The sequence below is a fragment of the Zalophus californianus genome, chromosome 12 (genome assembly GCF_009762305.2).
Source record: "Zalophus californianus isolate mZalCal1 chromosome 12, mZalCal1.pri.v2, whole genome shotgun sequence".
In the NCBI taxonomy this organism is placed as follows: Eukaryota; Metazoa; Chordata; class Mammalia; order Carnivora; family Otariidae; genus Zalophus; species Zalophus californianus.
Genome location: NC_045606.1, coordinates 9,811,991 through 9,830,308, shown reverse-complemented (window position 1 = coordinate 9,830,308; position 18,318 = coordinate 9,811,991). Strand labels below are relative to the sequence as shown.

Genomic DNA, 18,318 nt, shown 5'->3' with positions numbered 1-18,318 from the left:
CAGAGAGAGCTAGAACAAGGAAAGGGGCAGGCCAACCAAGAGCAGCCATGCAGTAGAAGCGACAGTTCCCAGTGGCCTGCTCTGCAGAGGAGCCCAGCAGTCCTCACCTCTGAGGACAACAGGCCTTGTGGGTACTACGGACCCCATCAGCTCGCATCATGAGGACCTCATCTCGGACAATACCAGCAGACTTTTCCATAGAGTACATCAGCAAGCTTTCACCACTGAGAAAACCAACAGCTGCCACAGCTACAATGGGTCCCTCCAGATCCTGCCTCGGAGATTTTCATCCACAGGTTTTCACATTCACAGACAACTGCCTGCAGTCCTTTCTTGCTTCCTGGCCCACCTTCCCGCTGGAGACCGGGATCTGACCTGGCAGCTAGCTCTGGCTACCGTAAAGCAACCGCCAGCCTAGGTCCCTGCAGCAGATCTTCACCTCTGTGCAAGTACCCATGGCTAACCCTTGCAGCCACACATGTGCAAGCCAGCACTTAAGGACCCCATAGCTGCCTGTGTGCAGTGGCTTACAAAAAACTAACCTACCTACCTATCTAAACAAACAAACAAACAAACGTCTGTAACGTGTGAAAATCAATAAAGGGAAACATACAGCTCTGACTCCAGTCATTGGCCTGCACAGCTCGACATACACGCAGATAGACCCCCCAGCTGTGCACCTGCGAGCTGCCGGCCCCAACCTATCAAAGGCCTCCAACATCCTGTGTGTGCTTGCAGCAAGCCCCAGAAGCCACACAAGTGTACAGTGACGGTCCAGGTCCCTGAAGCTACTCCAGCCCCCAGAGCAGGCCCTGTGACTCCTGTCGTCAGCCTGCACCATTATGCATACTTAAGACAGACCCCTATAGCTGCTGGCCTTGACCTGATACGGGCACCCAAAGCGGCTAGCCCCTGCAGACTCACAAGGAAATACTGACAGCCAGTTCTCTAGACTTGGCTCCACACCCTGCTGCTGAACCCCTGGCCTTGTCACTGCACATGTATCTGCCACTGACCCTACCCACACAGGCCCCCGCAGCCACCCCCCACAGCCAACCAACTCCAGGCCCCAACACTGCCTGCCCTGGTACCTACAGATTGTACCTCGAGGTGCCACTGAGGACCTCAACAGCCCCTGTAGAAACTGAGGACCCCATCTACCTCTAACCAAGGGTATCAGTTGTTGATGTAGTGGAAACCTGCTGCTTGAGCTGACAAGTTACCGCATACCCCCTAGCCCAGAGTTGCCACAAACCCCTGCACCACTAGACCCAGGTTCACAGCACACTCCGATGTGCCCCATCTCCAGGTGAAGGTCTCCCCTTCTGAAGTCAGTCCATAAGATGTGGAAGAAGTGACTGCTTCTTCAAAAACACAGATAACTACAGCAATCACAAAGAAACAAGGAAATTAGTGAAAAATGGGCAAAGGATACGAATAGACGTTTTTCCAAAGAAAACATCCAGATGACCAACAGACACATGAAAAGATGCTCAGTATCAGCCATCATCGGGGAAATACAAATCAAAACTACACTGAGATATCACCTCACGAACCTGTCAGAATGGCTAAAATTAACACAGGAAACAACAGATGTGGGCGGGGATGCGGAGAAAGGGGAACCTTCTTACACTGTTGGTGGGAATGCAAGCTGGTGCAGCCACTCTGGAGAACAGCATGGAAGTTCCTCAAGAAGTTAAAAATAGAGCTACCCTATGACCCAGCAACTGCACTACTGGGTATTTGCCCAAAGTATACAAAAATACTCATTCGAAGGGACACATGCACACTGATGTCTACAGCAGCATTACCAATAGCCAAATTATGGAAAGAGCCCAAATGCCCACTGACTCATGAATGGATAAAGAAATGTGGTATATGTATATAATGGAATATTTTCATCCATAAAAAAAGAATGAAATCTTGCCATTTGCAATGACATGGATGGATGGAGAGTATTATGCTAAGTCAGAGAAAGACAAATACCATATGATTTCACTCATATGTGGAATTTAAGTAACAAAACAACAATCACTGGGGGAAAAAAGAGAGAGGCAAATCAAGAAACAGATTCCTTTTTTTTTAAGATTTTTTTTTTCAGAGACCGCGAAAACAAGAGAAATCACAGAGGGAGAGGGAGAAGCAGACTCACTGCTGAGCAGACAGCCTGACATGGGCTCGATCCCAGGACCCTAAGATCATGAACTAAGCCAAAGGCAGACACTTAACCAACTGAGCCACCCAGGTGCCCCAAGAAACAGATTCTTAACTACAGAGAACAAACTGATGGTTACCAGAGGGGAGGTGGGGAGGGTGGTTTAAATAGGTGATGGGAATTAAGGAGTATACTTGTTGTGATGAGCACCAGGTGTTGTATGGAAGTGCTGAATCACTAAATTGGACACCTGAAACTAATATTACACTGTATGTTAACTAACTGGAATTTAAATTAAAACTATTAAAAAACAAAACAAAACAAAGAAACAAGGAGACGTGACACCACAAAAAGATCACAATAAACTTCCAGTAACTGACCTCCTCAAAATGAAGATAAAGAAATTGCCTCACAGGGGCGCCTGGGTGGCTCCATCGTCAAGCATCTGCCTTCAGCTCAGGTCATGATCCCAGGGTCCTGGGATTGAGTCCCACATCGGGCTCCCTGCTCAGCTGGAAGTCTGCTTCTCCCTCTCTCACTCCCCCTGCTTGTGTTCTGTCTCTCACTCTTGCTGTCTCTTTCAAATAAATAAATCAAAAAATATATTAAAAAAAAGAAATTGCCTTACAAAACCTTTTTAAAAACTGTTACAGTCAGCTATAAGAAAACACAGATAAATAACTTAATAAAATCAGGAAAACAATACAAGAACAAAATGAGAACAACACAGAGATGAAAAATATAAAAAAGAATGAAACAGAAATTTGGGAGCTTAAGAAGTGGCTGAAATGACAAATTCAATACCTTCAGCAACAGACTCACAGAAGAATCAGTATACTCAATGATAAATCATTTGAAATTACCCAATCAGTGGAATAAAAAGAGAGTGAAAAAGAATGAAGAAAGCATGCAGAATGTATGGGATGCCATTAAGAGAAATAAATGATGTATATGGGGGCTCCTGGGTGGCTCAGTATGTTAAGCATCTGCCTTTGGCTCAGGTCATTACCCCACGGTCCTGGGATCAAGCCCCATGTCAGGCTCCCTGCTCAGCGGGGAGTTTGCTGCTCCTTCTCCCTCTGCTCCCTGACCCCTGCTCATGCTCACTCACTGCCGTGCTCTCTCATATAAAGAAATAAATAAATTGGAAGTCCAGAGAAAAAGAGAGGAAGAAAGAGCAGAAAGTTTTTTTAAAGATATAATGGCTAAAAACTTTCCAAAGTGGAGAGAGATTTGGACATCTAAGTTCATGAAGCTCACAGATCGCTAAACAATTCAATGCAAAGATATCTTCTCAAAGACACATTATAATACAGTGTTCAAAATTAGGACACAAAGAGAGAATACTGAGAGCAGCAAGAGAAAAGATGCTTGTCACTTACAAAGGAACCCCACAGGATATTAGTGGCTTTCTAAGCCAAAATTTTATACTTTGAGAGAGAAACAGGATGATATACTCAAAGTGCTGAAAGAAAAAAAAAAAGACTGCCGACCAAGAATACTTTTTCCAGCAAAGCTTCCTTCAGAAGAAGGAGAGGTAAAGATGTTCTCAGACAAAAGAGAAGCTGAGGGAGTTACTTATCCTGAGATCTACATTACCAATAATGTTGAACAAGATTTTCTTTCTTTTTTTTTTTAAAGATTTTATTTATTTATTTGACACAGAAAGAGACAGCGAGAGCAGGAACACAAGTAGGGGGAGTGGGAGAGGGAGAAGCAGGCTTCCCGCCCAGCAGGGAGCCCGATGCGGGGCTCGATCCAAGGACCCTGGGATCATGACCTGAGCTGAAGGCAGACGCTTAACAACTGAGCCACCCAGGCGCCCATGAACAAGATTTTCAAACTAAAACGTCAGGATGCTAAGTAATAACGTGAAACACACAGTAAAGTTTACAGTCAAATTCAGAAAACTCCAATAGTGTAATACAGTGGTTTGTAAATCACTTAACTCCAGTATAAAGGACAGAAGTATTAAAAACAACTAGAGGTATAATAATTTGTTAATAGATACACAATATGAAAAGATGTAAATCAAAACAAAAAAACAAAATGTAAGGGGAGTAAAAGGGTAAAGCTTTTTGTATGCAATTGAAATTATGTTGCAATGTTTAAAATAGACTGATAAATATCTGTAAAATATATTATGGAAGCCCAGATGTCCTTCAACAGATGAATAAAGAAGAGGTGGTGTATATATACAATGGAATATTACTCAGCCATCAAAAAGAATGGAATTTCGCCATCTGCAATGACGTGGATGGAACTAGAGGGTATTACACTAAGTAAAATAAGTCAGTCAGAGAAAGACAAATACCATATGATTTCACTCGTGTGGAATTTAAGAAACAAAACAGATGAACATAGGGGAAGGGAAAGAAAAATAAGATAAAAACAGAGAGGGAGGCAAACCATAAAAGACTCTTAACTACAGGGAACAAACTGAGGGTTGCTGGAGGGGTGGTGGGTGGGGGAATGGGGTAATTGGGTAAGGGGCATTAAGGAGGGCACTTGCTGTAATGAGCACTGGGTGTTATATGCAACTGATGAATCACTAAATTCTACCTCTGAAACTAATAATACACTATACATTAACTAAGTTGAATTTAAAAAAAAAAAAAGATATATTATGGAAGGCTCATGGAAATCACAAGCAAAAACCTACATAGCTAAAAGATTTAATAAAGGGAGCCAAAATATACCACTACAGAAAGTTATCAATTCAGAAGAAAGACAACAAGAGAGAAAGAAAGGAACAAAGGAACTACAAATAACCAGAAAAAAATTAGTAAGATGGCATTATTAATAACTGCCTACAGTTATTACTTTAAATATAAATGGGTTAAATTCTCCAATCAAAGGAATACAGTGGCTATATGCATAAAAGTAAGACACAACTATATGCTGCCTACCACACACTCCTTAGTACTTAAGGACACACATAGTCTCAATGTGAAAAGATGGAAAAAGATATTTCACACAAATGGAAACCAAAAAAGAACAGATAGCTAACCTTTATTATCACACAAAATTAACTTTAAGTCAAAACTGTAAAAAGACGGGCGCCTGGGTGGCTCAGTCATTAAGCATCTGCCTTCAGCTCAGGTCATGATCCCGGGGTCCTGGGATTGAGCCCCGCATCGGGCTCCCTGCTCAGCGGGAAGCCTGCTTCTCCCTCTCCCACTCCCCCTGCTTGTGTTCTCTCTCTCGCTGTCTCTCTCTGTCAAATAAATAAATAAAATCTTTAAAAAAAAAAAAACTGTAAAAAGAAACAAAGATCATTATATAATGATAAAGAGGTCATTTAATCAAGAGGATATAACAACTTTAAATATATATATATGCACTCAACATTGGAGTACCTAATACACAAGACATATATAACAGATATGAAGGATGAAGTAGACAACAATGCAATAATAGTAGGGGACTTTATAATCCCACTTTACAATGGATAGATGATCCAGACAGTAAATTAATTGGGAAACTTGGGACTCAAACTATACTTTAGACCAAATGGACCTACCAGACATTTACAGAACATACCATCCAACAGCAGCAGCATATACCTTCTTTTCATAGGCACATGGGACATCCTCAAAAATGGATTATATGTTAGGTCACAAAACAATTCTTACCGTATTTTAAAAAGATTGAAATCGTACCAATCTGACCATAATGCTATGAAACTGAAAGTCAATAAAAGGAGGAAACCTGGAAAATTCACAAATGTGTGGAAATTAAACAACACACTCCTGCAGAACAAATGGGTGGTAATAATAATAAAAAAAAATTAACTTGAAACAAATGAAAAAGTAACCATAACAATGAATCATGGAACACTACATCAAAAACCTAATGATGTGCTGTATGGTGATTAAAATAACATAATAATAAAAAAAAAGAAAAAGTAAACATACTACACTTATGGAATGCAGCAAAAGCAGTTGTAATTGGGAGGTTTATAGCAATAAATGCTATATTAAGAAAAAGCTCCCAAATAAACAACCTAACTGTATACCTCAAGGAATTACAAGAACAACAAAGCCCATGTTAGCAGAAGGAAAGAAATAACAAAGATCAGAGCAGAAATAAATGAAACTGAAACAAATATAACAATAGAAAGGCACAATAATACTACAAGCTGGTTTCTCTACGAGGTAAACAAAATTGACAAAACTAGCAGAATAACCAACCAAGAGAAGACTCAAATAAATAAAATTAGAAATGCAGAGGAAATCTTACAACTGATATTACAGAAATATATATGATCATAAAGACTTCCACAATTATATACCAAAAAATTATACTATAAAAGAAATAAAATTTTCTAGAAACACATAATCTACCAAGAATGAATCAGAAAGAAAAAAAAAATCTGAACAGACCCATTATGAGTAAAGAGATTGAATAAGCAATCACAAACCTCCCAAAACAGAAAAACCCAGGACCAGATGGCTTAACTGGCAAAATTCTACCAGAAAGAAAGAAAAATTAATGTCAACCCTTCTCAAACTCTTCCAAAAAACTGAAGAGGAGGGAACACTTCAAATCTCATTCTATAAAGCCAGTATTACTGTGATTCCAAAGCCGCATAAGGGTACTACAAGAAAACTGTAGACCAATACCCCAGTGAATATACATGAAAAATTCTCAACAAAATATTAGCAAACTGAATTTAAGAACATGTTAAATGGATTATACACTATGACCAAGAAGGATTTATCCCTGGATGCAAGGATGGATTCAGCATATGAAAATCAGTAAGTGTAATACATCACATTAATGGATGAAAGATAAAAGTCACATGATCATAATAGATGTAGAAGAAGTATTTCACAAAATACAACATCCTTTCATGATAAAAATGCTCAACAGATTGGTTATAGAAAGCACACACCTCAACATAATAAAGGCCATATACAACAAACCCACAGCTACCATCATACTCAAAAGTGAAAAACAGAAAGCTTTTCTCCTAAGATCAGGAACAAGACAAGGATGCCCACTTATAACCAGTCATATTCCACATATTACTAGGAGACCTAGACAGAACAATTAGGCAAGAAAAGGAAATAAAAAGCATCTAAGTCAAAAAAGAAGAAGTAAAATTGTTGTTATTTGCAGATAACATGATTTTTTTATATAGAAAACTGCAAAGATTCAACCCCAAAACTTTTGGAACTAGTTAAAAATTCAGTGAGTTTCAGGGTATAAAATCAACATAGAAAACCAGTTACATTTCGCACTAATAATTAAACAACAACAACAAAAAAAAAAAACCTATCCCATTAACAATAGCTTTAAAAAAAACCAAAATACCAAAAAATAAATTTAGCAAAGAAGGGAAAGAGCTATAAAATGAAAACTGTAAGACTTTCTTAAAAGAAATCAAAGAAACAAATGGAAAGACATCCCATATTCATGAACTGAAATAATTAATATCATTAATTGTCCATACTACACAAAGCCATCTATACATTCAACTTAATCACTATCAAAATCCCAATGGCATTCTTCACAGAAACAGAAAACACAATCTTAAAATTTGTGTGGAAACGCGTAAGACCTTGAATAGTCAAAGCAATCCTGAGAAGAACAAAAAAAGAGAAATTATATTTCCTGATTTCAAACTGTATTACAGATCTATAGTAACTAAAACAATATGGTTTGGTAAGGAAATAGACACACAGACCAAGAAAACAGAACAGAGAGCCCAGAATTAATACCCAAAATATAGAGTCAAATAATATATAGCAAACAAGTCTAGGACCAGACAGCTTCACAGGTAAATTCTACCAAACATTTAAAGAAAAGTTAATAACTATCCTTCTCAAACTATTCCAAAAAATTTAAGAAGGAATGATTCTAAATACATTCTATGAGGCCAGCATTACCTTGATACTAACCAAGACAAAAACACTACAAAAAAAAAGAAAATTACAGACCAATATCCCTGATGAACATAGATGCAAAAATCCTTAACAAAATATAAGCAAAATGAATTTAAAAAAAAAATCAAAAGGATTATATACCATGATCAAGTGGGATTTATTCCAGGGATGCAAGGATAGTTCAATATCCACAAATCAATCAATGTAATTCACCCCATTAACAAAATCAAAGACAAAAACCATACGATCATCTGAATAGATGCAGACAAAACAGCATTTGACAAAATGCAACATAAATTTATGATAAAAACTCTCAACAAAGTGGGTATAGAGGAAACATGCCTCAACATAATAAAAGCAACATATGACAAACACATAGCTAATATCATACTCCTCAGTGAAAATCTGAACACTCCTCCTATAAGATGGGGCAGTCTCCTCAATAAATGGTGTTGGGAAAACTGGACTGTTAAAAGCAAAAGAATCAAACTGGACTAGTTTCTTATACCATATACATAAATAAACCCCAAATGGATTAAAGACCTGATATCATAAAACTCCTAGAAGAAAATATAGTAGTTAACTCTTTGACACTGATCTTAGCAACATTTTTTCAGATATGTCTCCTCAGGCAAGAACATTAAAAGGGGCTACATTAAACTAAAAAGTTTATTGCACAGCAAAAGAAATCATCAACAAAATGAAAAAGCAACCTATTTGCAAATGATATATCTGATAAGGAAATAACATCCAAAATATATTAAAAAAACTCATACATCCCAATGTTAAAAAAAAAACAAACAATCCAATTAAAAAATGGGCAGTGGACCTGAACAGACATTTTTCCAAAGACATGGAGATGGCCTACAGACATATAAAACAATACCCAACATCACTAATCATCAGGGAAATGCAAATCAAAACCTCAATGAGATATCACCTCACACCTGTCAGGATGGCTACCATCAAATAAATAAACAAATAAATAACAAGTGTTGGTGAGAATGTGGAGAAAAGAGACACACATGCACTGTTAGTGAGAATGTAAACTGGTGCAGCCACTATGGAAAACAGTATGCAGGTTCCTCAAAAAATTAAAAGTAGAAAATACCATACAATCCAGCAATTCCTCTTCTGGGTATTTATCCAAAGAAAATGAAAGCACTAATGCAACAAGACATAGGCACCCCTATGTTCACTGTAGCATTATTTACAATAGGCAAGGTATGGCAGCAACCTAGGTGTCCACTGATGGATAAATAGGTAAAGAAGATGTGGTAAATTCACACAACGGAACATTACTCAGCCATAAAAAGGAATGAAATCTTGCCATTCACAACAATATGAATTGACCTAGAGGGTGTTATGCTAAGTGAAATAAGTCAGACAGAGAAAGACAAATGCCGTATGATTTCATTTACATGTAGAATCCAAAGAATGAAACAAATGAACAAACAAAACAGAAACACACTCATAGAGAACAAAATGATGGTGTTGGCTGGAGTGGGGGAGAGGTGGTGGTGGTGGTGACAGACCAAACTGGTGAAGAAGATTAAGAGGTACAATATTCCAGTTATAAAATAAACACAGGAAGTAATGTACAGCATAGGGAATATAGTTAATAATATTGTAAGAACTCTGTATAGTGACAGACGATAATGAGATACTGTAGTGACCATTTTGTAATGTATATAAATAGTAAATCACTGTTATACACCTGAACTAGTACAACACTGTATGTCAATTATTCTTCAAGAAAAAAAATCCTAAAAAATTAAATTAAATTAAAAAAATAAGGTAAAATAATAAAAATTTAAAAGGCAAAAAAAAAAAAGATAAAATTGAGGACAGTAGTATTTCTGATGGGGAGGTAAAATTTTACCTCTACCATCTTAGAGTCTTGAGCTGGGCCTGAGAATTAAACTGACTAGTTAAAAGACAGATTAACAGGAGAAAAGCATACAAATCTTATAAAATACCTAAGATATATGGCAAACATAAAGGAAAATAGGAATTATTTTAACAAGGTCTCTTTGTACAGAATACTCAGTCTCGACTCCTGACTTTGGTGATAAGAATGTTTGCTCCCTGCACAGGGAGGGCATCTTTCATTTGGAAGGTCAGAGCAGCCTTCTTTGTACCTGCTGTTTTTCAAGTGCCTTTAGCTAAAAATAATCCTTACGCCACAGTGGCATATCCTTAAGTGGCATATTCTGCCACTCCTCGATAGTATTCTAGGTTCTCACATTGTTCTTACATTAGGTGATCCATTCATAGAAATCCGTGACTTATATATGTGATACATAGGTTCTTTTGCGTGTATTTTAATGTATATGAAAAACATATTTTTAAAATATAAAACAGGGGAGCCTGGGTGGCTCAGTCGGTTAAGCAGCTGCCTTCAGCTCAGGTCATGATCCCGGGGTCCTGGGATCAAGCCCCACATCGGGCTCCCTCCTCCGCGGAGAGCCTGCTTCTCCCTCTGCCTCTCTCTTGCTCATGAATAAAGAAATAAAAATCTTTAAAAATAAAAATATAAAATAATACTATATTACCTCTGAGCCAAACATATAATAACCAAGAAATATTAACTATATTCAATGTGAGGGGAAAGTTCCTACATAATAGAATTCAATCATGGTCTGTATAAAATAGGACCTATTTTTTAAGGATAAAAAGGAACCTGAGGAAATAGATAAAAATGTTCACAACTTCTAGGTGATGAGAGGCAGAGTTAACTTTTTCTGGATCTTCATATTTACCTGTACTTTCAAATCTTCTGCATTAAGCATGCTTAAATTACTAAGAGTGACAACAGAACCAAATAGAATAGTCAATAAATACAATGTCTCATGCACATTATGCGCTTAAATATCTGTCATAATATAAAGAAAAATAAATATCTCATTTTTTAAATATTATCAAACTACTAAATGGCTTTGCTGCACCATTTTATCCCAGCAAAGTCACTCGAAGACCAAGACAGGATATATTCTAAAGGTCCCTTGCGCACCTCTGCATGGCTTATTAATAGTTTAGCTAATTTCTCATTTGGTTAGTTAGCATGTCCCAAAGATACTGCAGAAACACAGCAGTCGGACTAAATACCTACTCAATTCTTCATTTAATCTCTCTGGGCCTATGAACTATAAAGCCCCAACAGTTCTGCTACAAAGAATAATGGAGATATCACAAAAACAATCTGTACTCTGTAAAGGGCAAGGCAGTTGAGAGCTGCTTGCGTCATCCTATACATCTGAGTATCTTGGGGGGGTATCATCAGGTTTGTAACCCCAGTGACTATCAAAGAGCTTCTGAAACAAAAAAGAGGTTCAATAATGGCTTCTTAAATAGATTTTTTAAATGTGCCTTCCTCCTCCCCCACCCAATGGTAGTCCTATCACTTCTGTTTTATAGATTATAAACCTCCAACGACTAAGATGGTTTTTGATAAAAACAAAACTACTCTTAAAATTCAGCTCTGGGTAAGCTTTTCTTCTGTCTCATGTGTGTTACATCTTCCTAACAATACTCTGTGTTTATCCACAAGCAGAAACTGTATTAACTTGTTTTGGGTTCAGCATAATACAATGTTTGGCAAATTAAGCATTTTAATACACAACAGGGATTCTTTATTTCTTGTTCCACAGTGAAAGCTCAATAGCTTTCAGGAAGAGTTGGCAGAAATTACCCTAAATACATAAAACTGCTGGTGATACTACCGTAGGCAATTTGATGATAAGCCACTCTTTGTGTTATAAAAGCATGAACATAGCAACATGCTTTGTTCATAATTTCAGGCTGACGTAATCCTAAAGTTGAAGTGTATGATTTGTGACAAACGGACCTGAGTCAAGGACAAGATTTCCTTGATGAATAGGCTTTACTGAGTTAGTCACAGAGGGAGTAAATATACACAATTCAGTAATAGGGCTTATCTTCAGGATTTTTAAGGGCAGGCTTCCCATGACCACTCACATTCCAACCCAGTTTGTGCTTTTTTTTTTTTTTTTAAAGATTTTATTTATTTATTTGACAGAGAGAGACACAGCGAGAGAGGGAACACAAGCAGGGGGAGTGGGAGAGGGAGAAGCAGGCTTCCCGCCGAGCAGGGAGCCCGACGCGGGGCTCGATCCCAGGACCCAGAATCATGACCTGAGCGGAAGGCAGACGCTTCACCATGGAGCCACCCAGGCGCCCCCAGTCTGTGCTTTCCATAGCTGAACCATGGCATAAGTATTAGGCATTTTCTAAACTGCTGATAAACTGATGGAGATGCTTGGTTGAAGGTAATTTTAAAGGTTAAAGGTTATAGGCCAAATTTATTTTTCAACAGATATTACACTTTGTTTTTCTTCAACACCGTTTACACAAGAGTAGCCCTTCATATTTTTTTCTTCTCCAACACACATGCCACATGACATTTAAATGCACAAATACATGCCAGGCTATAGAATAAGTAAGTGCATTCACAGTAACACCATCTCCTTCTCCCATGCTCAAGGAAACAAGTCGAAACACTATTATAAAATTAAGTGTAAGTCTACCCTTAATTTGTATTGTAAAAGTAAACTAATAATAAACTTAATCCAATTCCTAGATTTAACAAATTACCTGCTAAATATTTCATGACCATTCACTACTCTGAATTACAGGGGGATGATGTCACATGGGGAAAGTTAATGACACATGGGGGAGGGAGTGCTACTGGTACACAGTTGAAGAGAATTTACCTGAAAAATCTTATCAAGTAATCTTACAATGAATTTGAATAAAGCCAGATGCTAATCAGTGGCTCACCTGTACCACTAGAATAAAATAATTAATTTACTGCTCTGCTGATTCCTTAATATTAAAAGCCCTTTAACAGATTTCTAAAAATTGCTATATTTCATGTTCATATGGGAACCTACAATTCTAAGAACATGTTTCCAGAACCCTTTTTGGTGGGAGTTGGGAGGAACCGCTCAAAACAGACAGTAATTCTTTCTACCACATGTACTTTATCAAAACTTACTGCTAATTCCTCTGCCAATTTCAAAGGATTTGGAAAGACTCGAGTGGACCTGAGGGAACTGGAGAATCAGGCTAATCTAGAGATCCTCCAATGTTAAATCTTTCAGAATCAGATCCTTGGCACAAAGCCAGACAAACGCAAGGTGCAAACAGACACGAAGGAAGACTGATGTTTCCAAGTGGTAAGTTATTACTTGGGTTGTGAACAAATACCTCCCCATTAACAGTTCCTTAGAACACTATTCTAGAAACTTCCAGTTTTACCAAAGAATTTCCATTAAAACTGGTTATTTTTTGTTAAAAATAATAAAATCAGTATTGTCAAAGAAGTGTTGGTTGATACAAAGGGAAATTAAGAATGCCTTCTCTCTAGTCTGTTTTATACACTAGTTGAAGGCATGAAAACAGAGCTATAATATATTTGTGGTTTATTTAGAGAAACATTCTGGCAAATCAGCAATAAGTGTTACTTATTTGGAAATACTGATGTAACAGTAATTTAAAAAAAACAAAAACTACTTCAAGAATTCAAGTCAAATTTTCATTCCGAATAAAACTTCAATTAACACAAACAATTTGGGCTAGACTATTAAAACAGCCAAGCAGTAGGGAGACATTTAATGAATAAACTTCCCTGTTAACACTTTGCCTAAGTAGACTTTTTCAGAGATACTGTGTTCTGGCTACATGAGACTGGCTTTGTTTCCTTCAATAAATTAGAGAAGGGAGAAAGGGGCAGGGAATGTGACAATCACACTTAATCCACACCAGGCTGCCATCTGCCACTTTTCGTCCTTTGCTGGCTCATTGATTATTCATGAATTCACTACCTGAAAAGTGCTATATTTATCTTTACAGCCACAAAGCTGTCAATTCAGTTTCAAGCAAGCCTGTCTTTGTTTTCAATGAAATGCAGTTTGCACAGAAAAAGGCCTCATGTATATGACACCGCCCTGTGCTATAATACAAATATTAAAAAAATCAAAAAAACAAACAAACAAACAAACAAAACCACTGATATAAGTGAGTTTCCATGTTGGTCCCAGCCTGAGCCTTATTATTGTTTTTTTTTAAGACTGTCACATCAAAGAAAAATGAAGTAGTCTCAGCTTTTAGAGCCTCTGGCCTCCACGGATTTCCACAAAGACCCTGAATCCTGCTCCCTGTATTTTGTTATCAATGGTCTTACTGTTTCCTCTTCTTTTATTCTTTTATACATGCTTGTTTCTGGCAAATTTACTCTGCTATTAACTTACCTGCTTAAAGCTACCTGAGTTCCAAGCACTGCTTCCCTGGGATGCATTACATCAGCTCTAGCTCAAAATCTGTCCTAGAGTTTCCTTTTCCCAGACAGTCATCTCCATGAAAAATTTCACAGGTCATTCAAATTCCAACTTGTTTGCGAGCATCTAAAGAAGACATATTTTTAAAAAGTTATAAAAAGAGACACTCAGCTGTTATCACAACCAGACAAGAAGATAGGGAAAACAAGCTTGCCTAAAGACATTTTAAATGCTTTCTTGATGGCTGTAAGCTTAAAACTATCACCACAAATCCATCATATTTTTCTGGAGGGAGAAAGATCACAGGGAGAAGATAAATTAAAAATATACTTGCACCCTAAAAATTCCTTGACTAGTCTGAAGAATTAAAAAGCAAAGTGAAATCTACACTCCAAAATTACTGTCATTTAAAAGTTTTGATAATAAATATTGCCAAAAATGTAAATTGAATTTAACTTTCCCTAGGTGTGCTCAACAATAATTTTGACATGAAAGTTCAAAACAGGGGTGGCTGAGTGGCTCAGTCAGTTAAGTGTCTGCCTTTGGCTCAGGTCGTGATCCCAGTGTCCTGGGATCGAGCCCCATGTCACGCTTTCTGCTCAGCAGAAAACCTGCTTCTCCCTCTCTCTGCCTGCCGCTCCCCCTGCTTGTGCTCTCTCTCTTTCTGTCAAATAAATAAATAAAAATATTTTTTAATAAAAGAAAGTCCAAAACATGTGATAAAGGTTAACAGTTAGTGACTGAGGGAAAAGACCTAATCCGAAGTAAAAACAGCCCTTCATAAATAGTGCCAACACGTGATGCATTCCTCCATGTTTTATTTCAATTTACCTTGTGAGGATCCCCAAACTTAAAAATTTCTTTGTAACTCAAGAATGCTGTGATTAAGACCTATACCTCCATTAACAGAAAAATGAAGCAGAAAGAGCCCTGATACTTCAGAACTCCACTATGATGTAGGAGTAGTCATCAAATTCCTAAAGTTATTAAAGCATGAGATCAATGTTTACGCCTAGGAAAACAAAAGAAAAAAAAAAGGTTCAAATACAGGTTGAATGTTTTCATGATTTAAAAAAAAATTTAATTGCAGAGACTTATCCATGTCAGTGTATAATTGTTTAATAGGATTATCTGTTTCCAGAAGTTCCTAGCTTATTTGTTCTTGACCCAATGCATCACCCTTTGTTCAGTCAACCAGGATAAAAACTTGGGCCTCTTCTAGCACCCAGTTTCTATTAGTCAGGACTAGGTACGGCTGCATATAGCCGTCTACAACAAGAACAAAAACAGATACAGGGGCGCCTGGGTGGCTCAGTCGTTAAGCATCTGCCTTTGGCTCAGGTCATGATCCCGGGGTCCTGGGATCGAGCCCCGCATCGGGCTCCCTGCTCGGCGGGAAGCCTGCGTCTCCCTCTCCCTCTTCCCCTGCTTGTGTTCCCTCTCCAACTGTGTCTCTCTCTGTCAAATAAATAAAATCTTAAAAAAAAAAAAAAAGCAATATGCCTAATAAAGAGTTCAAAGGAATGGTCATATAGACACTCACTGGACTTCAGAGAAGAGTGGGTAAACTCTGAGAATTCAACAAAGAGAATATCTAAAAAAGAGCCAGTTATAACTAAGGAATACAATAACTAAAATGAAAAATACACTAGAGGGAATCAACAGCAGCTTAAAGGATGAAGAAGAATGGATCAGTGATCTGGAAGGCAGGGTTCACCTCTGTGACAACATCAGGAATAGTAACATTCATATTTATTGGGGTCCCAGAAGGAGAAGAGAGAGAGAAGAGGCAGAAAATTTATTTGAAGAAATAGTATCTGACAACTTTCCTAATCTAGGGAAGGAAAGAGACATCCAGGCCCAGGAAGCAGAGAGAGACTCGAATAAGAGGAGCCCAAGGAGGTCAACACCAAGACACATAATAGTTAAAATGACAAAAATTAAAGAGATAATCTAAACACCAGCCAGAGAAAAGAAAATACATACAAGGGAAACCTCATAAGGCTATCAGGCAAATTTTCAGAAGAAACATTGCAGTCCAGAAGAAAGTAGCACAATATATTCAAAACATTGAAAGGAAAAAAAAACAAACAAACTTCAGCCAAGAAAAATGCTACCTGCCAAAGATATCATTCAGAACTGAAGAAAAATAAAAGACTTTCCCAAACAAACAAAAGTTAAAAGTGAATTCATCATCACTAAACAGCCCTAACAAGAGATGTTAAAGGGAATTCTTTAAGTGGAAAGAAAAGTCCATAACTATAAATAAGAAGATTATGAAAGGAAAAAATTTCAGTGGTAAAAGCAAATACATAGTAAAAGTACCAACCATTTGCAAAATTAGTATTAAGGTTAAAACAAAAAAGTAAAATCAATTATATCTACAAATATTAGTCAAGGGATACACAAAATTAAAAAGTATAAAATATTACATCATAGACATAAAACATGGAGGGGGGAGTAAAAATATAGGCCTTCTAAATGTATTCAAACTTAAGCAACCATCAACTTAATATAGACTGCTATATGCACAAGATGCTACATACGACCTTCACGGTAACCTCAAACCAAAAACCTACACTACACACAAAAATAAAGAGAAACAAATCGAAGCATTAACACTAAAGAAAGCCATCAAACACAGGGGGAGAGAGCAAGAGACGAAGAAAGGGAAAGAAGAACTACAAGACTGACCAGAAAACAATTAACAAAATGGAAATAAGTACAAACCTATCAATAATTACTTTAAATCTAAATGGACCATATACTCTAATCAAAATACATGGGGTAACTGAATGGGTAAAAAAAAAAAACAAGATCCATTTATAAGCTGCCTGCCTAGAAGAGACTCACTTCAGACCTAAAGACATATACAAATTAAAAGTGAAGGGATGCATATTCCATGCAAATAGAACAACAAAAGGCTAGGATAGCAATACTCACATCAGACAAAATAAACTTTAAAACAGAGACTGCAACAAGAGACAGAAAAGTTCATAACATAACGATAAAAGAATCAATTCAATAAGAGAATATTACAACTATAACTATCTCTGCACCCAACACAGGAGCACCTAAATATATAATCCATGTGTTAACAGATAAAAAGGAAGAAACTGGCAGTAATCCGATAACAGTAAGGGATGTTAACACCCCACTTACAACAGGGATAGATCATCCAGATAGTAACACATTAAGGAAACAGTGGCTTTGAATGATGTATTAAACCAGTTGGGGTTAACAGATAATAAAGAAGATCCCATCCAGAAACAGCAGAATACACAGTCTTTAAGGTAAACATGGAACATGTTAGGCCATAAAACAAATCTCAATTAATGCAAGATGACTGAAATCATATCAAGCATCTTTTCCAACCACAATAGTATTTAGCCAAAAACCAATTACTAGGAAAAAGCTGGAAGAAACACAAACACATGTGGGCTAAATAAAATGTTACTAAACAGCCAATGGGTTCACAAAGAGATAGAGGAAATCAAAAAATACCTGGAGTCAAATGAAAATGTAAACACTATAGTTCAAAATCTTTGAGATGCAGCAAAAGTTTGTATCCTTCAGATAAATACCTACTAGTACAATAGCTGGGTCATAAGGTAGCTCTATTTTTAACATTTTGAGGAATCTCCATACTGTTTTCCAGAGGGGTTGCAGAAGTTTGCATTCCCACCAACAGCATAAGAGGATCCCTCTTTCCCGCATCCTCACCAATATTTGCTGTAGGTGACCACACCATCCATGCATCAACCAAACATCCATTGTTTCCAGACTTGTTAATTTTAGCCATTCTGATTGCTGTGAGATGGTATCTCATTGTGGTTTTGATTTGTACTTCCCTGACGCTGAGTGATGGTGAACATTTTTTCATGTCTCGTTAGCCATTTGTATGTCTTCTTTGGAGAAATGTCTGTTCATTTCTTCTGCCCGTTTCCTTAGTGGATTTTTTTATTTTTGGGGT

General features: G+C 37.4%; 1 protein-coding gene across 7 annotated transcripts in view; it reads right to left on the bottom strand.

The window, feature by feature from the left end:
- Positions 1 to 18,318, bottom strand: part of LOC113912040 (cytochrome c oxidase assembly factor 1 homolog) — a 94,612-nt gene that overhangs the window by 22,367 nt on the left and 53,927 nt on the right. The window contains exon 2 of one of the 7 annotated variants that reach the window (XM_027575075.2): positions 14,319 to 14,471. The exons of 3 other annotated variants lie outside the window; for them this stretch is intronic. The gene's annotated coding sequence lies outside the window, so the exon portion shown is untranslated. Of the gene's footprint in view, positions 1 to 107; positions 522 to 613; positions 637 to 2,535; positions 2,595 to 14,318; positions 14,472 to 18,318 lie in introns of those variants that run through there. 3 more of the 7 variants (XM_027575076.2, XM_027575081.2, XM_027575079.2) reach the window with 3 other exon arrangements.